Source organism: Neomonachus schauinslandi, chromosome 1, assembly GCF_002201575.2.
Source record: "Neomonachus schauinslandi chromosome 1, ASM220157v2, whole genome shotgun sequence".
Lineage (NCBI taxonomy): Eukaryota > Metazoa > Chordata > Mammalia > Carnivora > Phocidae > Neomonachus > Neomonachus schauinslandi.
The window spans coordinates 100,973,575-100,989,291 of record NC_058403.1 but is presented as its reverse complement, the minus strand read 5'-3'; the positions used below and the strand labels follow the sequence as shown (position 1 = coordinate 100,989,291).

The following is a 15,717-nucleotide window of genomic DNA, read 5'->3' as shown; positions in this document are numbered from 1 at the left end:
CCTTCCCCTTCCCCCTTCCCTCCTTCCCCCTTCCTCCTTTCCTCCCTTCCTTCCTCCTCCCTTCCTTCCTTTGTCCCTTCCTTCTTCCCTTTGTCCCTCCCTTCCCTTTCTTTCTTTTCTTTCCCTTCTTCCTTCCTTCCCTTCACAAACACTTTTTTGAGCAGCGGCTATAAAGAAAACACAGTCTTTTTTCTTTAAGGAATTCACTATTTAATGGTAGAGACAAATGACCACGTGGTGATTTCTCTGCCTTCTCTCTCTGCTCTTGGACAAGCGGCTCAAGAGTGGAAGACAGAAGAAGGTAATTATGCTAGAATCTCCTTTCCTGTTGCCACACACCCACTCTCTCCGTTTTCTCATACACACTCGTTAGCATCCTGTATAAATAAAATCTTTGGTCTCAGTAGAAGTTGATTCTCAGCTTAAATCACTACATGGCTGTTGAGAAATGATGAGGTTCTTTTAAACTGATTTGTGAATCATCACATAGAAGGAAGGCAGGAAGTGGAGGAAACAGATTTGGATTCTAAGCCTCCATTTCCCTAGAAGTTTGAGCCAGGCCATTGATGTTATCTTTTGTGTTTTTTCAAAGTATGGAGTTTGTCCTAATAGTCAGTTGAATATGATTTCAGAAACATCATCCTGAAACATTAAAAGTGGCAGGAGTACAAAATAACCATTTGTTGGTAATGCTTGCAGCTGTTTCTGCAACTGACGCTTCCAGAGTTTTATAATTAGAGCATTTTGCACTAGCACTATGTCTTATATCTAGAAATGGCCATGTTAAACAGGATGTTGATAATCAGCTTTTATAACGGGTTCTCTAGATATCTGCACTATACCTAGGCAGTTGTAACCAAAGACAAAATTAGATGAATATGATGAAAACAAGTTGCTGTCGTCAAAAGGAATTTGTTTACAGTGCTTCGATTTTCAAGTTAAAATAGGGTCCTACCAAAGTCCCAGGGTCCCAGATGAAGAAAAGCAATCACAGGACTAAGCTAAACATTTCTTCTACTCTTCTAAATACCAAACCTGTTCGATTGCTTACTGGTGGCATTTCTAAAGAACCTTTTAGGGACGCCTGGGTGGCTCAGTCGATTAAGCATCTGCCTTCAGCTCGGGTCATGATCCCAGGGTCCTGGGATTGAGCCCCACATCAGGCTCCCTGCTCAGTGGGGAGTCTGCTTCTCCCTCTCCCCCTGCTTGAGCGCACGTACTCTCTCTCTCTCTGTGTGTCAAATAAATAAATAAAATCTTAAAAAAAAACCCTTTTAAAAAATATATCAAAACAGCTATAGAAGACAGCTTAGTCTTGGCCTTTGGCTCAAGGGCTGGTTTTTATTGCTATCCTTTTACCAATGTTCAGAAATAAATTGCTTGATGTCTCTGTGGGGTGAACATTCAGAAGATGAAGAGGCCCCCAAAGGCATTCTGTTATTTGGGAATTAGCTCTCCTGACCGCGCTACATAAGATTTCACATGAAGGTCCACTTATGTGGAGACTTACATTTCATTTCACATGATCATTTTGCTATCCGAGCTTAATTATAGACACTGTTACTGATGTTGCCATCCTCTGTGTTCTTCTTCTCCATTTGACTTAAATTGGATAAATGGGGTCATGTTCTATACACGCAGAAACTAGAATGGAGGGGAGAGAGAGAGACGGGCAGCCTCTGCATAAGACATACAGTCCAGATTTAGGGGGACCATCCAGATGGTCAGTGTGAACAGCCGCAGAAAGATCCAGTAATGAAAGATAACTCATCACAGATTCACAGCGGGGTGCTTAGATTCCAGTGCAATTATTGCTTCTCCCAGATTTAGTTTTCTAAAGGAACAAATACGGTGTTTGACTTTTGCTTCTTAGCAAGGATTGTTCAGGGTCTCATATCTCTTTGAAATATACCTGCTTGTTTTTTAATATATCTGTAAAACAGCTTTGAAAAATAAAATAATTCACAGACCATAAAATGCATGCCTTTGAAGAATGCAGTTCAGTGGTTTGTAGTCTATATACAGAGTTGTGCAACCATCACCACTACTGCCTTTTAGAATATTTTCATCACCCACAAAAGAAACCTCATACCCTTTAAGTGTCATTCCCTAGTCCTCCACCTCCATGCCCTCCAGCCCTAAGAAACCACTAAACTACTTTCTATCTCTAGATTTGCTTATTCTGGACATTTCATGTAAACGGAATCATACAGTATGTGATCTTTGCTGGCTGGTTTCTTTCATTTAGCATGTTTTCACATTTTATCCATATCATAGCATCTGTCACTACTTCATTTCTCCTTATAGCTGAATAATATTCCACTCTATGGATATGCCACATTTGGCTTATCTGTACATCAGTTCATGGACATTTAGGTTCTTTCCACTTTTTGGCTGTTGTGACAAATATACAGTATGTACAGGTTTTTTGTGTGGACATGCTTTTCATTTCTCTTGGGCATATATCTAGGAGTGCAATTGCTGGGTCTTATGATAACTCTATGTATAACTTTTTCAAGAACTGCTGTTTTCCAAACTGAATGCATCATTTCACATTCCTACCATCAATGTATGAGGGTTCTAATTTCTCCACATCCTTGCCAAAAGGTGTTATTGTATATTTAATTTTAGCCATCAAACCAGGTGTGAAGTGATACCTCACTGTGGATTTGATTTCCCTAATGATTAAGGATGTTGAGCATCATTCTGTATGTTTATTGACCATCTATACATCCTTGGAGAGATGTCTGTACCTTTTGCCTATTTATAAGTTGGCTTGTTTGTCTTTTTATTGTTGAGTTGTAACTCTTCTTTATGTATTAAGGTATAAATCCCTTATCAGATGTATGATTTGCAAATATTTTCCCGCATTCTGTGGGTTGTCTTTTCCTTTTTTGATGATGTTCTTTGAAGCACAATAGTTTTTAATTTTGATGAATTTTTTAATCAAAATTTTTATAAAATTTATTAATCATAAAATATATGTAAAATTTTATATGATAAAATAATCATATAAAATAAATTTTATAAAATTTATTTATCACTTTTGCTTTCAGTGTTATATCTAAGAACCATTGCATAATACAAAGTCACAAAGCTTTAGCCCTATGTTTTCATCTAAGAGTTTCATAGTTTTACTTCTTACATTTAGGTCTATGATCCATTTTAAATTCATTTTTGTATATAGTGTGAGGTAAGGATCAACGTGAATTCATTCCTTTTGCATGTGGTTATTCAGTTGTCTCACCACCATTTGTTGAATGGACTATTCTTTCCCCATCAAATTATCTTGGCACCCTTGTCAAAAATTAATTAACCATAAATGTAAGGGTTTATTTTTGATTCTCATTTCTGTTCCATTGATAATTCCATCTTTATGACAGTATCACATTGTTTTTATTACAAAGCTTTGTAAATAAGTTTTGAAATTGGGAAGTCTGAGTTTTCCAACTTGTTCATTTTTTAAGATGGTGTTGTCTATTCTGAATACTTTGCATTACCATATGAATTTTAGTAGCAGCTTATCAATTTCTTTCCCCCCAAAGCAGTTGTGATTTTGATAGGGGTTGAGTTGAATCTATAGATCAATTTTGGGAATATTGCCATCTTAACAATATTAAGTTTTCTAATCCATGAACATGGAATTCTTTGCATTTAGTTAGATCTTTTAAAATTTCTATTAACAGTGTTTTGTGGTTTTCAGTGTACAAGTCTCACTTTTGTTAAGTATATTCTTCCATATTTTATCTTAAAAAAAATTTTTTTTAAGGAAACTCTATGCTGAATGTGGGGCTTGAACTCACAATTCCAAGATCAAGAGTTACATGACTGAGCTGGCCAGATGTTCCTATATTTTGCCTCTTCAATGCCGTTATATGTGGAATTATTTTCTCAATTTCATTTTCAGGTTGTTCATTGCTAGTGTTTAGAAATAGTATGTTTACTATTGGATCTTGCAATCTAAGCAGCTCATTTATTCTAATAGTTGTGTTGTATGTATGTGGATTCTTTTGGGTTTTCTGTATGCAAGATTAAATTATCTATGTTGCCTTTCCTCTTTGGATGCCTTTTATTTCATTTTCTTGCCTAATTGCCCTGGCTAGAAGCTCTAGTACAGTGTTGAATAGAAGTGGCAAGAGTGGACATCTTTGTCTGGTTCCCTAATTAGAGAGGAAGCATTCAGTCTCTCAACATTAAATATGATGTTAGCTCTATTTTTAGTAGATCTTTACCTGGTTGAGCAAATTCTCTTGTACTCCTAGTTTGTGAGGTGCTTTTATATGAATAGGTGCTGGATTTTGTTGAGTGCTTTTTTGTGAGTCTACTGAGATGAGCATGTGGTATTTGTCTTTTATTCTCTTAAGATGGTATGGTACATTGATTTTCATATGATGAATCAATTTTACATTCCTGGGATGAATTACTTTTTATATGTTGTTGAATTTTGTTTGCTAGTATTTTTTGCGGGTTTTTGTACTATTTTCATAAGAGAGAAGAGATCCTGGTCTATAGTTTTCTTGTGATCTGTCTGGTTTTATTATCAGGGTAACACTAGCCTCATAGAATGAATTGGAAGTGTTTCTTCCTTTTCTGTTTTTTGGAAGAGTTTGTGAAGGATTAGTATTAATTCTTCTTTTCATGTTTATTGGAATTTACCAGTGAATCCATCTGCACTTCAGCTTTTCTTTGTGAGAATTTTTTGATTACTAATTCAATCTCTTTACTTGCTATAGGTCTATTCAAATTTTCTATTTCTTCTCCAGTTAGTTTAGGTAGTTTGTGTTTTTATAGAAATGTATTAATTTCATCCAGGATATCTAATTTGTTGATATACAGTTGTTCAATATATTCCCTTAGAATTCTTTTTATGTCTGTAAGGTTGTTATTGATCCCTTCTTTCATTCCTGATCACAGTAATTTGAGTCTTTTTTTTTTTCTTCATCTATCTGGCTAAAGTTTTATTAATTTTGGTGATATTTTCAAAGAACCAACATTAGTTTTGTTGATTTTTGCTCTAATCTTTATTATTTCCTTACTTTTGGGTTTAGTTTCCACCTCTTCTTCCAGTTTCTCAGGGTGAAAACAGGTGTTTCATTTTAATCCATCTCAAAGTATTTTCTAATTTCCCTTGTGACTTCTTCTTTGATTCGTGGGTTATTTAGGATTGTGTTCATTACTTTTTACATATTGTTGAATTTCCCAAATTTATTCCTGCTATAGATTTCTAATTCCATTCCTTTGTGGTCAAAGAACATACTTTGTATGATCCCACTCTTTTAAATTTATTGAAGTTTTTTTTTAAATTTTTTTATTTTTATGTTAATCGCCATACATTACATCATTAGTTTTAGATGTAGTGTTCCATGATTCATTGTTTGTGCATAACACCCAGTGCTCCATGCAGAATGTGCCCTCTTTAATACCCATCACCAGGCTAACCCATCCTCCCATCCCCCTCCCCTCTAGAACCCTCAGTTTGTTTTTCAGAGTCTATCGTCTCTCATGGTTCGTCTCCCCCTCCGATTTCCCCCCTTCATTCTTCCCCTCCTGCTATCTTCTTCTTTTTTTTTTTTCTTAACATATATTGCATTATTTGTTTCAGAGGTACAGATCTGAGATTCAACAGTCTTGCACAATTCACAGCACTTACCAGAGCACAAACCCTCCCCAGTGTCTATCACCCAGTCATCCCATCCCTCCCACCCCATCCCTCACTCCAGCAACCCTCAGTTTGTTTCCTGGGATTAAGAATTCCTCATATCAGTGAGGTCATATGATACATGTCTTTCTCTGTTTGACTTATTTCGCTCAGCATAATACCCTCCAGTTCCATCCATGTCATTGCAAATGGCAAGATCTCATTCCTTTTGATGGCTGCATAATATTCCATTGTATATATATACCACATCTTCTTTATCCATTCATCTGTCGATGGACATCTTGGCTCTTTCCACAGTTTGGCTATTGTGGACATTGCTGCTATAAACATCAGGGTGCACGTACCCCTTAGGATCCCTACATTTGTATCTTTGGGGTAAATACCCAGTAGTGCAATTGCTGGATCGTATGGTAGCTCTATTTTCAACTTTTTGAGGAACCTCCACACTGTTTTCCAGAGTGGCTGCACCAGCTTACATTCCCACCAACAGTGTAGGAGGGTTCCCCTTTCTCCACATCCCCGCCAACATCTATCATTTCCTGACTTGTTAGTTTTAGCCATTCTGACTGGTGTGAGGTGGTATCTCATTAAGGTTTTGATTTGGATTTCCCTGATGCCGAGCGCTGTTGAGCACTTTTTCATGTGTCTATTGAAGTTTGTTTTATGATCTAACGTATGGTCTGTCCTGGAGAATATTCTGTATACAGTTGATAACTGTGCATTCTGCTGCTCTTGGGTGGCCTGTACTATAGATATCTGTTAGGTCTTGTGATTTATAGTGTTGTTCAGGTCTTCTGTTTCCTTGTTGATCTTCTGCCTCATTGTTCTATTCATCATTGAAAGTGAGGTTTTGAAGTCTCCATCTGTTATCATTATCTGTTTCTCCCTTCAGTTGTCAGCTTTGGCTTCATGAGTTGAAGACCTCTGTTGTTATGTGCATGCATGTTTGTAATTGTATCTCCCTGATGGATTCATCCTTTTATCATATTAAAATATCCCTTTATGTCTCTAGTAATAATTTTTGTGGGAAGTCTGTTATGTCTAATATTAGTATAGCCACTTCAGTTCTCTTTTGATTGCCTTTTATAGTATACTCTTTCCCCCCTTTTTACTGTCAACCTATTTGTGCCTTTAAAGTATTTCCTAGACAGGATATAGTTGGATCATTTTTCTTTTTTTTTTCTTTTTAAAGATTCTATTTATTTATTTGAGAGAGAGACAGAGACAGCAAGAGAGAGAAAGAGCAGGGAGGAGAGGGAGAAGCAGATTCCCACTGAGCAGGGAGCCCAGTGTGGGGCTCAAGCCCAGTGTGGGGCTCGATCCCAGGACCCTGGGATCATGACCTGAGCTGAAGGCAGACGCTTAACCTGAGCCACCCAGGTGCCCCTAGTTGGATGGATCATTTTTCAAATCCATTCTCCCAATCCATTTCTTTTGATTTAGAGTCTTTATGTTTAATGTAATTACTGATAAGGTAGGATTTATGTTTGCTGTTTGTCTTCTATATGTCATGTCTTTTTGTTCCTGTTTTTTCATTATTGCTTTTTTTTGCATTAACTAGATCTTTTCTGTTTTGATTCCATTCTTCTTTCTTTTACTATATATTTTTAGTTATTTTGTCAGTGATTTCTTTGGAGATTACAATGGCTTTCCCATTGAGGAAACCCTGAATCAGGTCAAATAATAAAAAGCCTTACAGATGGAGCCTTTCCAAGGAGCTGCCAGATAAGCCAAATAGTGATAATTGTCTGGAGATGAAGCTTTTTTAGGAGCTCCCAACTTACTCTTCCCCTTCTATTGGCTATTAGGCTAATTTTTACAGCTGCTATATTCATAAGGCTTCTGGTTTTCAAGGTTCCCACAGTGCTGGGAAGAGACGAACGGAAAAAGGGCAAGTTAAAATACAAAGCTCACTCTTCCTACCAAGATTCAGCCATTTTTTCTTGAATAAACACTCCTTAATTTCCAGAATTCTGAAGAAGTTGATTTTGACAACTTTTACCAGTGTTCTCATTGCTTTATGGAGGAGCAGATTTTTGGAGGTCCTTACTCTGCAATTCCAGGAATCCCCCCTCTATAGATTTGTTAAAATTAAATAATTTAATTAAATAATTTAAATCTAAACAAAAACTCTTTGAGATTAAGTATCTTTTCTAATTCATTAGGAAACTGGTTGTTGCAGGTATCTTTCTGTAACATATTTAAAAGATCTGAAACAAAGTACCATGTTAAAAGTTATTAAAGCTGGGTGGTAGGTGTATGGATACTTGTTACATTTTACATTTTATCATTGAGGGAAATATTCAATAATAAACATAAATAAAATATTTTTGGAAAAATATATAATCAAGGGGTGCCTGGGTGGTGCAGTTGGTTAAATGTCCCACTCTTGGTTTTGGCTCAGGTGGTGATCTCATGGTTGTGAGAGCAAACCCTGCATCGGGCTCCGTGCTCAGCATGGAGTCTGCTTGAGATTCTCTCCCTCTCCCTCTGCCCCTCCTGCTCCTGCTCTCTCTTTCTCCCTTTCTAAAATAAATAAATAAATCTTTAAATTTATATATAATCAAGACTGGTTCTGCACACGGTCCTGAGGGAGCCCAAAGAAGAAACCCACTGAGGAGGTGGTAGGAGAGAGCCTGAATGTGCCAGTGGGTGTGGTTTACATTCACTCATTAACAGATGGTCATTAACTGCCTACCAGGTACATTGACAAGAGTCTGCAGTGCCCTGAGGAGGGGTCTCACTGTTGAAGGGTTAGAGAAGTAAGCAAGTGTGCACAGTATAGCTCCAAGAGACAGCTAAGTGCTAGGTGCGACGCGAACTTCCACAAAAGGAGGGCCCTTAATCCACAGTTGGTGGGGAAAAGCAGGGCACTTCTCAAAAGAGATAACAGCTAAACTCTATAATGGATAAATAGGAGTTGGTAGAGGGGTGTTTCATGCAGGGAAAAGTGTACTTGACAAGCAAGTTTTTAAAGATTGGTGCTCAGGAAACAAGGTGGAAAAGGAGGCTTGAGGGTCACATAGGCCATCCTAAGGGTCGGGTTTAATCCCGTAGGCTGAAGGATTGAAGGATTTTAAGATGGGGAAGTAGCAGTGTGAGGGCAGCGGGTACAATGGTTATGATCCTGGGCTTTGGAACCAAAGGCTGGAATCTGGTCTCAAATTTTGGTTCGGAAATTTTCTACCTTTGCAACCTTGGACAGGTTACTTAAACTCTCTATGCTTCGGTTTCCTCCTCTATAACGTGGAGAAAATATTATCTATCTCACAAGCTGTTCTCAGCTTTAATAAGTTCATTCATGTTAAGCACTTAGAATGTTCTGACCACTTAGCAATTATTAAGAAATTCAAGCCATTTTCATGTAAAAATCAGGTACTGTTTTAGAAGAATGGCTTTGACAGCGCTGCGGAGAAGGTAAGGGTGGGCGGGGAAGACTGCAGGCCAAGAGACCCTTAGGCTGTCCGAGCAGCGAGGTGTAGGGCTTAGGAGCAGCAAAGTTCTCAGCATCCCTGAGAACTTGTTAGAAATGCACATTTTCTGGGATGGGGCCTAGCAATCTAGGGTTCAACAAACCCTCCAGGTGAATCTTAACGTGTGCTCAGGTTTGCAAAGCATTACCAAATAGATGTTGTCTCCATTTTACAGATGAAGGAACTAAAGCTCAGAAAGGCTAGGGTCCTTGCTCATGACCACACAGCTATTACATGGTAAAACGGAATCAGACCCAAAGCCAATGATTTGAACCACTGTGCTCTTCTTCTCATGATCGGAAAGCGACTGACAGGAAAGGGAATTTCAGAGACAGGAAAGTGATAGAATTAGCAAGACACTGGGTGATTAGCTATGGGCATAGAGGCAGGTGTCAATATTGACTCCCACATCTCTGGACTGGATTAATGTTGATGCCATTCTCTGAGTTAGGCTACATGAATGAATGAAGCAAGTTGAAGAGAGAGAGAGTTTGAGGTCCCTATAGGAAACCAGAATGCAGAGTCCTGGTAGGTTGGACAGTCAGGCTGGTGATACAGATCTGGCAGGCAGATGTATATAGATAGGTGTGGCTGAAGATGTGGATGGGGGGAGGGGGTCCTAGCAAGGACAACAGAAGACAAGGGCACCAAGGATAGAATCCTAGGGAACAAGTGGAGGAAGAAACTTCTGCAAAGTAGACTGTAAAAAGGCACTGAGCAGAGGTAACAGAGAAAGGGGAAAGAGGAGGGGCTCAAAAATCCAGGAGAAAATCAGCTCCAAGTCAGTTCAGACAGGGTCTGGGTTAAGCATCAGCTGTTGCTGTCTGCAGCCACACTGCAAAGCAGAATCTGATAACCATCCCTTTTCCTACCATCCCTCCCACATCAGTAAACAGAGATACATGACATCAAAGACAAAAAGGCCCTCCCAGATGGCAGAATCTTAGGAGAGGGTACCCTAGGCCGGAGGTGGTCATTAATAAAAACTTATCAGGGGGCGCCTGGGTGGCTCAGTTGGTTAAGCGACTGCCTTCGGCTCAGGTCATGATCCTGGAGTCCCGGGATTGAGTCCCACATCGGGCTCCCTGCTCAGCAGGGGGGTCTGCTTCTCCCTCTGACCCTCTTCCCTCTCATGCTCTCTGTCTCTCATTCTCTCTGTATCAAATAAATAAATAAAATCTTTAAAAAAAAAAAAACTTATCAGGATGCTGACAGAATGCCAGTGTGCATGCCCTAAAACATTTTAATTGGTAAGATTATACTCCTTAACATGCAACTCCATGCAGTAGCCGTAATCTTGATGAACTCTGGTTCAGGGGGGTCATATGTACTAACAGAAGTCTAATTTATCACATTTAATGGATCTGTGGTTTTATATTACACTCACAGTGCCATTAAACACTTACAGTGATCGTAATGCTCATTGGCTTTTTCATCTCAACTCTAAGGTCAGAGCTAGCACGTGTACAAACAAAAGCCCTGACTGTATAGTCCGTTGGCAGCTCGTATGTGAAAGGACAGATGTGGATTTGAAGTCTCACACACAGGGAAATAGCACTTGTGGAGTGCTCATTATGCCCAACATTTTACATAGGTTATCTCATTTTATCCTCTCGAGCACCCACTGAGGTAGCTGTGGGAAAGAGCCAGACTTAGTGAACAAGTGAGGAAGTTGAGTAATGTAACTAGTAAGTATGGAGCTAAGACTTGAAGCCACTGCCTGTCTCACTCCAAAGCTCATATTATTTCCATTAATGATGTCAAAATGGAAGCGTATTAAATTGGCCTGCATGCCTGATAAGGATGTCATAAACTTTAGATAAATAAGCTATGTGAAAGTGCTTTAAAACTTTGGGAAGAAAGCTGTATGTAGGCAGGATATTGTTGACTATTACCATTAGAAGCAGTATCTGAAAATATAAAAGATGCCTCTAAATAATCTCTAAAAGGACATTCTCATTAGCCCCCCAAAAGAGGATTTTAATGTATTACCATTTTCTGCTAACTTTGCTGTTTCTGTCTCCCTGCAGGGGCTCATTTTTTATACATACCACTTTGGGAGCACCATCTTCCCCTCTCTCATCACCCTTAACACACTCACCCCATGGAAATGCTTCTCTCCTTGCTATTCTATGAGGATACAGAACAGTTCTGGCAAGAGGAATCAAAAGAGAGTGAGCCTTTAATCTCTCTGCCTCCGTGGCTGTTTTATAAAAGGTGTAACTTGATTATAGTCCTGATATCAGGACCCTTCCCGCTCCTACCGGCCCCCCCCCCCATAGCCTCCCCAAGAGCCTGAAAACCATAGAGAAAAGGCTGGGCCCACGCTGGCCCATGGAAGCTTGGGAAATTTTCTTTTTTCCTTTCTTTTCTTTTTCTCAGGGCTACCTGGCTGCTTGGAGTTTATTTTCCACTTGGTGCAAGGCGCACAGTTACAAGATGTCAGGAAGGCTTGCCTGTGGCTTGGACAGTGAAGAGCAGGGTTTTCTCAACTTCGTTTTTGGTGTTTGCTGTCTTGATACACAAGTGTCTGCTGCTGGCTGCAGTCTGCCTAGTCTATGGGAAGGGAAGGGCTGGGCTCTGATCAGCTAGCACCTGCTCAGGCCTGGTGGTGGCCACTCAGGATGGGGGCCCAGTGTTGGCTTGGCCAGGCTGGCCGCCAGGCTGCTTCCTCAGGCCTTCCAGAGCTACATCACAGGTGATCGTGCGGCTGGAGGCCTGGGCAGAGTCCGAGCATTCTGGGAACTCCAACCCAGTAGCCATGAACAGGAGAGTGAACTTCCCGAAAGAGAAGCTTGCCCACCAGTGACCAGGGTTGGCTTTGGGGAGACCGGGGTGATGAGGGATGGTGTACCCAGGATACTCTGCACTTCCACAGGAGCTGGTACTGGAAGTGGAGCCCCACGGCACCGGCAATAGTCATGGGTGGCCACGAGCAAGCCGCTGCAGGGGATGGCCGCCATGCTGTCCCTTGTGGGTGGGTGGAAACGGTTGGCGGGGCCGAGGACGCTAGGCCATGGAGCCCATTTGCAGAGGAGACTGCCGAAGGCTGCTCCACGACCGAGGCGCACGTGGGGAGAACTTTCTTGACCTCCTGCATGCCAGTACCGTGGGAGCACACCGTGAGCACAGACAAAACCCTACAGACTCTCTCCTGTTTTCCAGTAACCTCTCCATCATTTCCCAGTCATCAGTCTCCTGTCGTTACAATCACATCTATTATGAAGAGGGGCAGAAGTGGGAATTTGGGTCTTTAGAGGACCACTTCTAGGCTTCTAGATGGAGTCAGACTTCTAGATGGGTCCAGGCTTCCAATATTTTTGCTTCCAAAAGTGTTTTTCAACGTTTTCCAAGTACCGTAGCCATAATTCAAAATCCCAAGTTACATGAAATGAGAGAAGGTCCCTAAGGTACCTATTCTTTTTTTATTTTTTTAATTTTATTTGTTTATTCATGAGAGACAGACAGAGAGAGAGAGAGAGGCAGAGGGAGAAGCAGGCTCCCAAGGAGCAGGGAGCCCGATGCGGGACTCGATCCCAGGACTCTGGGATCACGACCTGAGCTGAAGGCAGACGCTTAACCATCTGAGCCACCCAGGCACCCCCTAATGTACCTATTATATTCTAATCACAACACAGATTACAGAAACAACCTCCCTTGAGCCAATAAGGAAGGTTTTCAGAGGTCCTTCCTTTGGTATAATCCAGTAGACCTCAGAAGAGGAATGGGGTGTCAGACAAGACTTCTAAGTAAAAGAACAGGGACGCCTGGGTGGCTCAGTCGGTTAAGTGTCTGCCTTTGGCTCAGGTCATGATTCCAGGGTCCTGGGATTGAGTCCCATATCTGGCTCCTTGCTCAGTGGGGAGCCTGCTTCTTCCTCTGCCCCTCCCCTGGCTCATGCTCTCCCTCTCTCTCCCTTTTTCTCTCTCTCCCCTTGACAAATAAATAAAATCTTTTTTTAAAAAAAAGACTTTTAAGTAGAAGAACAGAAAGAGAAAGATCTTAAGCAAGTAGACTTCACCCTGAAGACTGCTCCCCCCCCTTCCTCCTGAAATAGGGACCCGAAATGATTCACCCTCATTCTGTTTCATTGCCTTTGTAAGTTGCCACCAAGACCAGATGACGGCTAAGGTCCCTTCCAGCAGAAATCTAGACCTCTCAGAGGCTTGTATTTCTGAGAAGTACAAAGGAAGATTCAGATGTCCTTTATCTGTCTGAGTAGGCAAGAGGTCAGGTGCAGTTAAGGCAGAAAGTTCAGGAAAACACCACAGATGCAAGCTGGCAGTAGGGGTTATGCTGGCCTTGTAGTGACCTGGAGGGAAAGCCACAGAGAACAAACAATCGTTGAGCAACAGCTACGCACCAGATAATTTCTTGGGTCTTGTGTTATGTTGCGGAAACCAAGAGAGCTTTGGTCATTTGCCTGAAGGTATCTAGCTAGACCATGAAGCTAGATTGTATGATCTAAAGCTCATGTTTTTTCCATCACACTCTCTGGCAGAACAGCTCTTCCCTGTCCTTGTGGATGGCAGCCATGTGTTCTGCATCCTGAAGCAGAAACAGCAAGTCTGTGATGAGGTTCAGCTGATTTCGCTCACCTGTTGAATCCCAAACAGCTTTTCTGTAGAGGTCACGGGAGTGTGAAATGGGTCAACAAGGGAGTAGTAGCAGCGTCTTCCTTTGCCTGGGGGGGGGGGGGGGGTTGGGTAATGCAGAAGAGAAATCACAGTCTAACAGAGCTGACCTTTCTACCTTTTTGTCTCCCTCCCACCTCCCATTTTCCCCCAACTCACTTTATTTCAGGGCTTGAACACAAGAGGCCAAGTTTAAAACTACTTCCTTTTAACAGTATCAGCAGATTTAATCAAATGGTCAAAGTGGAACCAATTCTTTTCCTATAAGTGCCAGTAATGAAATTACCTCCATTGTATCCTGTTAGGATTGGGTATTCATTCCAGTTTTCAAAGAGATCATACCCTCACCTTGGCTCGTTCTATCACCCGATAGGTCACCCCTGAGTAATTTGTGAACACCCAGAGTGACTTAAAAATTGATTACAAGGGCTAGCCTTACACATAAATGGAGTTAGCATCACCTACCTAATATACTTTGAAAAGCTCAAGACTTCCTTTCTCAAATATATATAGAGAAATATAGATATATATCTCCTACTAGCATATGACATTCCCTGAAATCCTGACCTTGTGTTACTAGATCAAGTTGCTGTTATTCGGTGTTCACCTAGCACCTAGGATCCTCAAACCAAGGTAATAGGAACTTTACCTTGGAGGGGATAGATGTAGAGAGAGAGAAGGGGTGGGAGTAGGAGATTTTGGAGACTCGAAGCATTGCTTGTGAAGAACAGACCCAAGTAGAATGCCTCAAGAGACAGAAAGCTTTAAAGTATTGGGTGCTAGGGTAGGGGGTCGCCCCCCTCCCCCAGCCCATGGAGAGGAGATAGAGTATGAAACCATTTGAGACAAAACCAGACTGTCTCACAGTTGTGTTTGAGCTTGGCTCTGCTTACAGAATAGGTGAGTAGCCTCAGCAAAAGGAAGTGGCGGGCAGGCAGGAAGCTCTCGAACTTGATATAAAACATACACTTTTCATTGTTATGTGGTACAGAGCCCCTTGGTGAAAGAGGAGAAAGAGTTAATTTTGAGAGACATCACCATTGCTTTTAAGTCTCTAGAAAGTGGTTTTGACTTGTCTTCAGAAGTGCTGAGAGCTTTGTCTCATTGTTTGAAGGGAAGATACAGCTTCTTTTTGTTTTTGATATTAGAAATACTTGCCAAGAAATGAATAAAAAGAATAAGAGATACAGGATTAAAATGACATGAATGGGAGAAGTACAGGGCGAAAATTTACCCATGTCAGAATGATTGGCTGATTTCCCAACTAAATAAAATCATGTCACATATAAGTATAAGTGGTGATTCCTACTACAGACATTAAAGTGGCTCTACAGATTGTTTCAGTCTTCCCAGTTCCAGGACATTCCTAAGAGATGGTTTTGCTATCTTTAGGACATAGTTCAGGCTTGAACACATTAGGTCTTTTTTGCAATGCTTTTTAGTTTATAGCCTAACATACTCAGAAAGGGTCACGATAGCCCAGCCAGCTGATTTCAACATTTCTTACTTGTCTCCAGTTAAGAGGCTGCACATGGGATATCCTCTTTTATTTTTATCATCAGAAACCACAGAAATAAAGGGGGAAAGAGCATACCCGGAAGTCTGAATCAAGCTATGACTCAGATTTCCTAAAAAAGAGAAGAATCTACATTGACCTCTTCAATCCTAAATTCAGAACCACTTTTGGGGCAACATTAACTAATATCCAAGTTGGTGACCTTTCTGCCTATATACAAAAGTATATAGCACATCTTCCCTAATCATCCTCTTCATACAGTATTCTACTGACTTGACCTATCTTTATTGCTAAGTTCTTCACTCCTGGGGAATGGCTAATTTTAAGTGTATATACGGATGACAGTGGTTCCAGGGTGTGTGGGTTTAAGCCCCATCTTCTCCCTTAACACCTATGTGACCTTGGGGACATTACTCTTTGCATCTTAGTTCCACT

At 40.8% G+C, this 15,717-nt stretch overlaps 1 protein-coding gene and 1 pseudogene across 1 annotated transcript in view; one reads left to right on the top strand and one right to left on the bottom strand.

Annotated features, from left to right (window-relative positions):
- PPM1L (protein phosphatase, Mg2+/Mn2+ dependent 1L) overlaps positions 1 to 15,717 on the top strand; it is a 293,781-nt gene that overhangs the window by 254,479 nt on the left and 23,585 nt on the right. The window lies entirely within an intron of this gene.
- On the bottom strand, positions 11,752 to 12,095 carry LOC123326393 (annotated as a pseudogene).